General features: G+C 39.9%; 1 long non-coding RNA gene across 1 annotated transcript; it reads right to left on the reverse strand.

Annotated features, from left to right (window-relative positions):
- Positions 1 to 286: 286 nt before the first annotated feature.
- LOC117555394 lies at positions 287 to 1965 on the reverse strand. The gene is made up of 2 exons (XR_004570393.1): positions 1822 to 1965; positions 287 to 1458 (listed from the first exon to the last, which is right to left on the reverse strand). It is a non-coding gene; the product is annotated as an uncharacterized LOC117555394 (long non-coding RNA).
- Between the last annotated feature and the right edge of the window lie 9607 nt (positions 1966 to 11572).

Consider the following 11572-nt stretch of genomic DNA (forward strand, 5'->3'; position numbering starts at 1 on the left):
CCTTTAAAGCAAGGGGATTACAGTAATGCATCTAACTAAAATATGTACATATAGTTTAGGATGTTGTGCATCCCTGGGAACAATCACTTCGGATCTTAAATAAACTGTTTGAGAAATATAGCTTTAGAAAAAAAAAGTGGTTTTGTGGCACAACTTGCCCCCGGTGCGGGGTAAGTTGTGCCATTAGAGACAATACACTGGGGTAAATTGTGCCATTGATAATTGAAGTAAAACAGATCATTTTAATCTCACAAACAATAATGCTATATAAAAGCAAGACAAATTCAATACAACATTATTTATTTAATGTTTATTTAAAGTTTTAACAACATCAAAGGCCACTTTTCTATAACAAGGCCTATGAACACCTAACATCCTACTTGTCCAATGCTGCAGGGAAATATGAACTTCTGTTCCCTTCTGGCTGTACCACCAAGTTTTGTGGTGTGGCCAATTTGCTTAAACAGGACCTAGCGCCACATGAACACATACTCAGAACAAAATTCCAAAATGAGCACCTAATCATCTGCAAATCATCTGCATCTGAATCTCTTCACAGATTCGGCCTACTACTGAACATCCCACTTGTCAATGCTGCAGGGGAATGTGAACTTATACTCCCTTCTGGCTGTACCACCAAGTTTTTGTGGAGTGGGTAGTTTCTTGAGCACATCACCTCTAGGGATGACTCCTTCATCATTCTCTCTAAATGTGAAGATGGGCTTTCCATCAACAGACCTCTTATAACTTTGCTTCAGAAACTTTGCACTGATCTCGTCACCTTCAACATTCTCCACCAATTCAACATAGTTATAGGATTTGGATTTTTTTACCTGCAAACTTCACAATGACAAAGTCACCAGCAGACAGATCCTTGTCACCATCATCATCATCACTCTGGACATCTGAACTCTCATAATGAGTGGCATCGCTAAATGGAATCGGAAAGTCACTCTCTTCTGAGCTACTGGAGAGCACTTTCTTTTTGGGCTTGGTTGGTTTTGACCCTTTCAGAGCCCCCTTCTTATTTCCACTCCTTTTCTTCTTTTCAGCCCGTTCCTTTTCTCTGCTGTGTGTCTTCTCCAGGCGATCTTCTGCCTCATCATTGGTGGTGGAGCTTTCTTCTGAGCTACTGTACACAGCTGTTTTCTTCTTGGTTTTGGTTTGATTTGCAGCTTTCAGAGCCCTTTTCTTCTCTCTTTCATTCTTTTTATTTTCCTGTTCAGCCTTTTTATCTTCTTTTTCTTTGTGAGCCTTCTCCAACTCCATCTTCTCAGGTGTGTCGGTCACGATTCTTGTTTTCACTTTCTTTCTTACACTTTTTTTTTTTTCTTTCTGTGGCTTTTGGCAAGGGAAGAATTACTTCTGGAGACACATAACCCAAGTGAGCAGAAGAACCAGATTTGTCACTTGATAAGTGCTCGGGAGTGGCAGGTGGCTCTCCTGGGTCTGGATCTGCTTCAAGGAAAGGAAAGGAATAACAATAAAATACAATAAAATAAAATAAAATACAATAAAGTAATATATAGTAAATAATCATAAGTTGGGGTAAGTTGTACCACTGGCACAACTTAACCCAGGCCCTTTGGCACAAATCACCCCAAGCCCACCATTTTGAAAAAAATGCATCCCCCAGCTGTTTTGAGCTAGCATCATGCTAACTGTATAGACTCATAGTGTAGCTTACTAAAGCACTAAAACATGTGTGAACTGTTTTCAAAGTTGTCTAAATTGTTCAAACACAGCAATCAAAAAACCTTGATCAAATACATTTTACTTTGGAGGGCAAAAAAATGGTTTTTTGAACTTAAATGTGCTTACCTCTCAAGCCATGTGTCTCCCTTCTTTGCAGGATGATTGAAATGGATGCCTCTTCAAAAATATGTGGTCACATGACCAACTTCTTCTATGGTTTTCTAGATAACAGGGGTGGAACTACTTGCCCCTTGGCACAAATTACCCCACTCTCCCCTAAGCATGAACAGTAAATATATATATCAGTAGAAAAGATATACATCCAAAAATTATCTAAATAAAACACAATATAAAATCAACAGAATAAGATAGAATACTCTATAAGAGACTATTCTTCGGTGGCCAACCCGTGCAAATCCGCTACTGGCCCAAAACACCTATTAGGATAAACGCATTACACTTTCAAACGATGTAAAAATGAATAACACAAAAGTGCTAGAACACATGCACATGAAGGAAACATCTTCACCAACTTGACAACGCAAAAGCAGCATTTAGAAAACATTTGCCTACTTGACGAAACATACGGATCGTTTACTAAAACCGATGCATATACGAAACGCTGCAAATAAAAAAAAACGCTGCAAGAAGCTCAAAACACAACGGAAACAGGGACACCCATAAGTGACGCACACAGCTGAGACCGGAGCGCTTGTTGATGTTCAGGGATTATAAAGTTGGCCCACTGTCACTGTTGGCAGAGTTAGTCTGTTTCATAATTGTAAGTGTTTTGTCAGTATCTGAAATGACTAGGTTAGCTATACGTTAGCTAGCTAGCTTACATCAGATCTGCAATAATATCGGACGGAATGATGTGATTAAATTATTAAAATAAGCCAATAAAACTTACATTTTAGGCATGTTTCCAGTGACAGTAACAGTTGGCCAACTGAATGCATCTTTTTAGTGTCCCCGTTTCCGTTATGTTGTGAGCTTCTGGCAGCGTTTTGTGTAGCCTCTGCATCGCTTTTTGGAAACTTTGCGCATGTTTCATGAAGTTGGTGAATGTTGTCCCAATGCTGCTCATGTGCTGTCAAGTTGGTGAAAATGTTTCCTCATGTGTTTTGGCACATTTGTGTTTCTTTATCTGCATTGATTTTGAAACTGCAGCGCTTTCTACTAATGGAAAGGTTTTGGGGCGTTGTAAAAAACTAAATAAATAAACACAGGATCCTATAACATTTTAAAACGATGCAACATTTTTTTTATTATTAAAATGCTCTCAGGTTGTCTTTCTGAACAACATTTAAGGACGTTATTAAAATATTATATTTGTTATTTTATGTGTTAATAAACTGCTGTTGAGAAATATTGATGGAAAAACTATATCATACACTATTATGTAGAGTTTTTCTTTTTTAAATCATCATGTTCATCCATCCATCCATCTTCTCCCGCTTATCCGTGGTCGGGTCGCGGGGGTAGCAGTTCCAGCAGAGAGCCCCAAACGTTCCTTTCCCTGGCCACATCAACCAGCTCTGACTGGGGGATCCCAAGGCGCTCCCAGGCCAGCGAAGAGATATAATCCCTCCACCCAGCTGGACGTGCCTGGAACACCTCCCTAGGAAGGCGCCCAGGTGGCATCCTAAGTAGGTGCCCGAACCACCTCAACTGGCTCCTTTCGACGCGCAGGAGGAGCGGCTCAACTCCGAGTCCCTCCCGGATGACCGAACTTCTCACCTTATCCCTAAGGGAGACACCAGCCACCCTGCGGAGAAAACCCATCTCGGCCGCTTGTATCCGCGATCTCGTTCTTTCGGTCATGACTAGGGATGGGTATCGTTTGAAATGTATCGATTCCGATTTCGATTCCGGTTCTGCTTATCGATTCCGGTTCTTATCGATTCCCCGTTTCGATTCCAAAATTGTAAAATAAAGAGGTCAAACGTTTAGATAACAAAAATATATATTTATTCTTAAAAGCTTTAACTGAAATTGTTACTAAAAAATATACATGCAATACAAATGTATTGCACAATAGCTGTGCTTTATTTTAACTGAGCTATGCCTGTGGAAAGCTATTAACAGGCATTACACTTTGCCTTTTATTTTTATTTTTTAGTGTAGTGGAGCCTCACTTCAGAGTGTTTACCGCGACCTATCTTTGGTGTTATGAAGTGACTGAGCTCGTGAAATGTCTACGGGAGGGCGGGGGAGCATCGCTGCGGGGCAACTGTGGACCTCTGTCGCCTGTCAGCGCAATTTATATGATGCCGTTTAAAAAAATGAAGGGCGGTGCCGGCCGTCAGCGTACCGAGCCGGCCGTCAACGGCCCGCTGACGACCGGCCGTTCTGTGATTCTCCAGGTCCGCCCTGTATTCCACCGGGTCACCGCAGCACCGCGGTGCAGACGGACCCGCTGGAATACAGGGTCTACCGCGTTTAGGAACCGTTAAGCAGAACCGAAATTGTGTATTTTGTATGGGTACCCGGTACCCGGCATTTTCTTATCGGTTCTCATCTGGAACCGAGTTTCGGTTCCCAACCCTAGTCATGACCCATCCTTCATGACCATAGGTGAGGGTAGGAACGAAAATGGCCCGGTAGACAGAGAGCTTTGCCTTCTGGCTCAGCTCCCTTTTCGTCACAACGGTGCGGTAAAGCGACTGCAGTACCGCTCCCGCTGCTCCGATTCTCCGGCCCATCTCACGCTCCATTGTTCCCTCACTCGAGAACAAGACCCCGAGATACTTGAACTCCTTCACTTGGGGTAAGGACTCATTCCCTACTTGGAGTAGACAGTCCATCGGTTTCCTGCTGAGAACCATGGCCTCAGATTTGGAGGTGCTGATCCTCATCCCAGCCGCTTCACACTCGGTTGCGAACCGATCCAGTGAGTGCTGAAGGTCGCAGAACGATGAAGCCATTAGAACCACATCATCTGCAAAAAGCAGTGGTGCAATCCTTAGTCCACCGAACTGCAGACCCCCTCCCCCTCGACTACGTCTCGAATCCATGTATATTACAAACAGGATTGGTGACAAAGCGCAGCCCTGGCGGAGGCCAACCCTCACCGGAAATGGGTCCGACTTACTGCCGAGGACACGGATACAGCTCTCGCTTTGGGAGTACAGAGATTGGATGGCCCTGAGTAGAGACCCCCTCACCCCATACTCCCGTAGCACCTCCCACAGTAACTCCCTGGGAACTCGGTCATACGCCTTCTACAAAACACATGCAGACCGGATAAGCGTACTCCCAGGCCCCCTCCAGGATCCTTGCGAGAGTAAAAAGCTGATCCGTCGTTCCACGACCAGGACGGAATCCGCATTGTTCCTCCTCAATCTGAGGTTCGACAATCGGCATGACCCTCCTTTCGAAATCATCATGTTGTATATTTAATCTATGACAAATCAGTAGAATGTAAAATCTCAAATCAAAACATGAAAAAATTATCCCGCAGCTATGTGGATTTTTATGTTTTCCTTCCTGATCGACAAACCAATGCATTTTCCAGCATGCAGCGATCAATAATGAGCTGCAGCGGTTAGTTTTTAACAATAAACCGAGGGATAATGAAGTCCATGCAGACGTGTTTAAAACTAACATTTTAGTGCATTAAAAACACCTCCGCTCAGCCTGGCTTCAGCTGCAGGAAATAAAGCTGAAAAAGAGAATATAGGTCCCTGCTGAATACATGTCTATAGAGATGAATTATAATAGTCAGCCTGCTGTGACCTTAACACACACATACACACACACACATACACACACACACACACACACACACACACACACACACACACACACACACACACACACACACACACACATACACACACACACGGTTATCGGCCTCCTGTCTAAGCGGCCGTCCATTCGTCTTTTCTCCCCGCCATCCGCCGAATTAATTAAGCAGAAATGTAAACGTTTTAATTGAATGTCAAAGCGGGACCTTAACAACATGCTCCTATGTAAATGGATGTGACACAGCTTTAAACCTCTATATTTATATATATTCAGGGGGCTGTACATGTGTGTGTGTGTGTGTGTGTGTGTGTGTGTGTGTGTGTGTGTGTGTGTGTGTGTGTGTGTGTGTGTGTGTGTGTGTGTGTGTGTGTGTGTGTGTGTGTGTGTGTGTGTTTGTGTCTTAATGAATAGTGGGCATGCAAACATTTTAATTGAATTACCATCAGCTGTGTGCTAACAAACCCTCATGGATTTGCACTAATACGGCCTCATTTAGTGGAAATCAACACCTTTAAACCTTAAATTGTCCCTTAAAGGCTCCATTAGTGATTTATGAATGGTTATATTTGTAAAAGTATATTCAAATATAGTTTTTAAAAGCAATAACGTGTGTTCTCTTCAACTTGTCACAAATGATTTGCAGGTGAAAATGAGCTAATAACTCAAATCTGGCGTGAATCATCTCTTTTCAATTTGAGATGAATGTCTTTATTTGCAATCTTGGTAACACTTTATATTAAAGGTACACAAATTAACCATCAACTAGTTGTTAATTAACATGCATATTACACATAGAGAGAACAGTACACCTATTGTGTAAGTATACAAGCAGGTCACACAGTATGATCACAAATACATAAACTCTGTTAAAAATCTGTTTTTATTAAAAAGTACAGGCTGCATTATGTGTTCTCAGCCTTGGAGAAACTTGACATGTTTTGGTATGTGTCTGAACCTCTCTTTAGTGGTTCATTAATAAAACATATATTTCAACGTGTGCCTACTTTGCTCATGTGCTGTTGAGGTTAATTTCAGTAGTTGTGTGCTATAATGTATTTACAAAGTGTGAAGAGGAGGCAACTTTAGAATAGGGAACCTGTGCAGGTCAATTAGAGTCAAACTACTAGCTTATTTGTTATGAACAAGACTTCACTTTAGAATAGGGAACATGTTCTTAGATATAAATACCTAATTTTGAGTTATTTAGACTGAATTAACACTTATAGTTTCATGTCTTGATACATAAGAATAGATCATATTTGTTAAGTGTTATTATGGGAGAATTACTATTCTTGTGGTACTACTGCCTTATTAGGCCCATATTGAGCAGAGCATATTAAGAACAATACTCATGTACAACAACTTCCTTACTTGCAATAAATAAGCACTAATTAGAGGGTTATTGAGGAAAAACTCTCAACTAATGGCTTATTACTGGGAGAATATGCTCATGTAGAATAAGGCATTAATAAGTGTTTTATAATGACTAACAAAGAGCCAATATACTGCTAATATACATGTTAATTAACAACTAGTTGATGGTTAATTTGTGTACCTTAATATAAAGTGTTACCGCAATCTTATATTTAATAAAGACTAATCATAATAAATCAATCAGGCGGTTGACTTGCAATCATGAAATCATAAATGAAAGTGCACTTTAGACCTTCGCCAATACTCATTTCCAATAACGCAGTGTAACCAAAGTAAAAAACAAGTGTATCTGTCCAGTGACCCAGATCCACTCCATCATTGAATGGGTTCTTTTGTTGCCTAATCTACACCCTTACACCAAGTTCAACTAAAATAGGAAAACAAGGCTTTTTTCACGTGGAAAATCGTACAATAGTGAAGCCATTTTTCACAAATACTTAGAAATGTGTAGCTGAGATGGAAATTAAGGCAGGGATTAAAGATGGGTGTGTTCAGAGGAAGGGCACTGAAGGTAGGAGAATAGAAAGTGGGAAAGCTATATTTTCTTATACATTTTGGACAAAATCCATAGGATGAGGTCCAAATGTTTTCCTGTTCACACAAACTGATGATTAGCATGGTGAGAAGTATTTACATTGGAAATATTCCGTTTGGTTCAGGCAAGGCAAACTGCTGATATCTTAGAGCCACTATATTTCTCAAATGAGGCTTTCAGGCTGTTTCACGGGAGCTGGACTCCATGTAGCTCCCTGTGTTTTAACCCCTGTGGATGCACTAAAATATAAATATGTTTCCATCCTTTTGATAAACTGTGATATCAGTTAAATGCTTCATGTTCATTTTAAATGTGATCAGCAGCTCTGCAGTGTTCTCACATGCAAGAATACACCACTCTGCTAAATGAACCCTTGTTAATATCGTGTTTTTTCTTTCCCTGCAGCCGTCTAAATAATTAGCTTTTGTTGTAGAAAATGATGAATTTGGGCAGTTAATTTATTGATCGGCCCGCTCCTCCGATGTGCTTTGCTTTGGAAAGCCATTAATCAATGGATGAAAACACCTAATTCTACACCCGCTCTGCCTTTCCTTTTTTATATCTTTTTATCTCCAGCAGCCACAATGTGGAGGAGAACTGTAATTATGGACAAATGATGGTGATGATGATGATGATGATGATGATGATGATCAAGTGGAAAAATAATACTTTCTGGAATCTTACAAGAAGTAGGTCCATACATTACAAAAATAAACGGCAGTTTATATATATCCCATCAACTCTGACTGACTTTATAGAGAGTTAACATTAAACAACCCTTAGAAATGCGTTAAAAGGTATATTCATTTATAGTTCATACATCTATTATTAACATAAAGCTTTGCCAATTTGATTTGTCTAGAAATACCTGAAATATAATTTGAATAATCAAATCAGGCTAGTTTAATTAAAGTTTACCTTTGAAGTTAAGTGTCACATCTTATTTCCCTTTCACCAAATATCTGATTTTGTTAAGCAAATATTCAACGTTTTGATTTTTCCAGATCGATGCACGTAGGAAAATTATAAATGCTATGTTACACTGTGGAACCAAATGAACGTAATACACCTGAAATCATTCCTTATAGGGGCCCTATTCTGCCTTTTGGGTTGACCCTTTCCTGTAGTTATATATGCTGTGTATGTAAATGGTCTGCAAAGACTAAAATCCCTAAGTTCACTCTAGCTTTATTTACTAGAAGAGCTTTGTCTGTCTGATTTTAAAGTGCTGTATTAAAAAGGAGCAAAAAGACGCAAGAGTAGACATAAACCTCATTTTTCTTCCTTTAATGTCAGAACCTGTCTTTGTTTCGTACACACACACTTTCCTACAAATCCTGAAAATACACTTAATTTGTAAATAAGTTTACATTGCCTAATATTTAATCATAGATTTTCAGTCTTGAGTTACATCAAACTAACTAAGTAACTTATAGCTGTATCGGTGAACTAATCTGTTTAACTTATACTGGCAGACCCGGGATTCAAACTCCCAACTCAGTGAATTCCCCATTGGCTGCCGTCAACCCTGAACTTGAGCTTCAGCCAATCAGACGGTCTGTTGTTGCTCCACATTCCTCTGGGCTGAAAAAGTTGCCGTAAGCTGACGAGAGTTCATTTTCAGACGCTTATGTTTGTGTGCTTGTTCGTTATCAATCCACCAGAGATCCCGAGGATGACAAATGGGGCCTGTCAGGGCGACGCCAGTCATAACAACGCGCGCACACACACACACACACACACACACACACACACACACGCACACACACACACACACACACACACACACACACACACACACACACACACACACACACACACACACATTTATGTTTTCAGGCATTTAGCTGATGTTCTTATCCACAGCAGCTTACAATGAGTGATATATAGACACGTACTGTGTGTGTGTGTGTGTGTGTGTGTGTGTGTGTGTGTGTGTGTGTGTGTGTGTGTGTGTGTGTGTGTGTGTGTGTGTGTGTGTGTGTGTGTGTGTGTGTGTGTGTGTGTGTGTGTGTGTGTGTGTGTGTGTGTGTGTGTTAGGGAGCAAGAGAAAGCAGCAGACTGGTGGGAAAGCTTGGGGTCGTGGATAACAAGTTAGACCCAGAAAACACAATGAGGTTGACTGTAATCTGTTTTATCTGCACACACACACACACACACACACACACACACACACACACACACACACACACACACACACACACACACACACACACACACACACACACACACACACACACACACACACACGTAAGCTAGATAAAGCAGCTGAGGTGAGCTGACAGCAGGATGACCCGCTACATGACCAGTAATAATACAAATAATCAGTGGTGGAAGAAGTATTCAGATGTTTTAATAGAGTAGTAGTACTATACATTATTGTCAACATTCTTTATTAAAAGTACGAGTACTGCATTCAAAATCTTACTTAAGTAAAAGTACAAAATAATTGTCAGCAAAATGTCCTTAAAGTAAAAAAAGTGATGTGCAGAAATAAGGCCTTCATGTGTGTATATAATTATATTTAGATATTATTCTTGCATTACTGTAAGTAGAATGTTACTGTTGTACACAAACAATGTTCTGATGGGCCTTTGTAAAATATTTAAATAATATGACTCTTTTTTTACTTAAAGAGTTTGTTCCCTTGAAATATAGTTTCATTTTTAGAGATGTGTTTTGTTAATAGTAGCTTCAACTGTTAAATAAATGTATTGGATTGAAATTACATTATTTACCTTTTAAATGTAGAGTAGAAGTATAGCACAACATGGAAATACTCAAGTAAAATACAAGTACCTCAAAATTGTACTTAAGTACAGTACTTGAGTTAATGTACTTGGTTACTTCCCTCTGATAATTATACATGTAATAATGATAATCCGAGTTGCACCATTGACAGATCGGTTCAAAGCTCCTCGAGATAAATGAATAGAAATATGAGAGGCTTCTCAAAATCACAGTTTTACCTTTCCTGAGAAGAAACCTTTGGTGCTTGGGAGACTGATGCCGCTCTTTTTCTCATTAGCACAACGTTGCTACCGGTATGTTTAACCTCTTCTGGCTCAAACTGGTATTTGAAAAACCTACAGTATAGGCATAAGTTCAGAACAAGTATTCCAGGCTAGTATAGGTGGCGATGAAGTCTACATCAACAACACACCACATGTCAGAGAACAACATTCTGAGCATACGTCAGCTTTATTTCCTTTGGCGATAGTAACTTATAAAAACACAACAATTGTAGCCTATTGTTTATTAATTAAAAGCTTTTCAAAACCATACTCTTCCACCTTTTTTAACACTTTCACGGCACATGACCCGAACCAAACGGAAACAATCCGTTAGTTTGTCATTGGTGTTGTTGTTTTAGACACATGTGCATGTTCAAGCAATGGGAACATTTTTAAAAAAAATTGTTTTTTAACAGAGGTTTAAATGCTAGAAATAGGACAGATGCATAAAGCAGTTGTTTTGATTTGTTTTGACGTGCGCTGTTCGACGGCGTTATGTTTTGGCCTTCAGAAGGTGCTTTAAAAATCTCTTTTCAATGACATTGTTTGTGCTGGACATTCAAATAATGCAGAGTAATTTCAAATGATACTCAAATTCAACATTTGTTCGACTTCAGAAAGCAAACCATTCTGACTGTTATGATGTTTGAGGGATGTTGAGTCAAAATCGGACGATGGTGTGACACCATCTTGTTTGACATCTAAAAGAATAAACTGCTATTTCACATAACGTAATTTACTTTAAAAAAGCTTTTCCAAGCTAATAAGTGAGGTAAATGTTGGCAAACAAGTCTGTATTTATTCCACTCTTCAATAACTTTGTGGCTGGCTAGCACGTATACACTTGCCAAGCACAGTATCTTATCAATTATCACAGAAAGTAATCCCTTTATCAAGAAATTTGAATTTTGCAAGGGTGTGTGGATGACTTTTGCCATGGCACTTTTTGATTTGACCTTTATGACCCCATGATATCTGCCTGATTATGCTCTGCCCGATAGACGTATGGATGAAACAAGTCAGTTGCTATTTGTTTTATTCTATGTATAGTGTCGTAGTGGTAGCCAACAAAACGGCAGGATCTAGGGCTCCTCACAACGTACAGACTTGCAGGTCAGACCAAGCGCTCTTTTGCGCTCAAGTT

The sequence above is a fragment of the Gymnodraco acuticeps genome, unplaced genomic scaffold (assembly GCF_902827175.1).
Source record: "Gymnodraco acuticeps unplaced genomic scaffold, fGymAcu1.1, whole genome shotgun sequence".
In the NCBI taxonomy this organism is placed as follows: Eukaryota; Metazoa; Chordata; class Actinopteri; order Perciformes; family Bathydraconidae; genus Gymnodraco; species Gymnodraco acuticeps.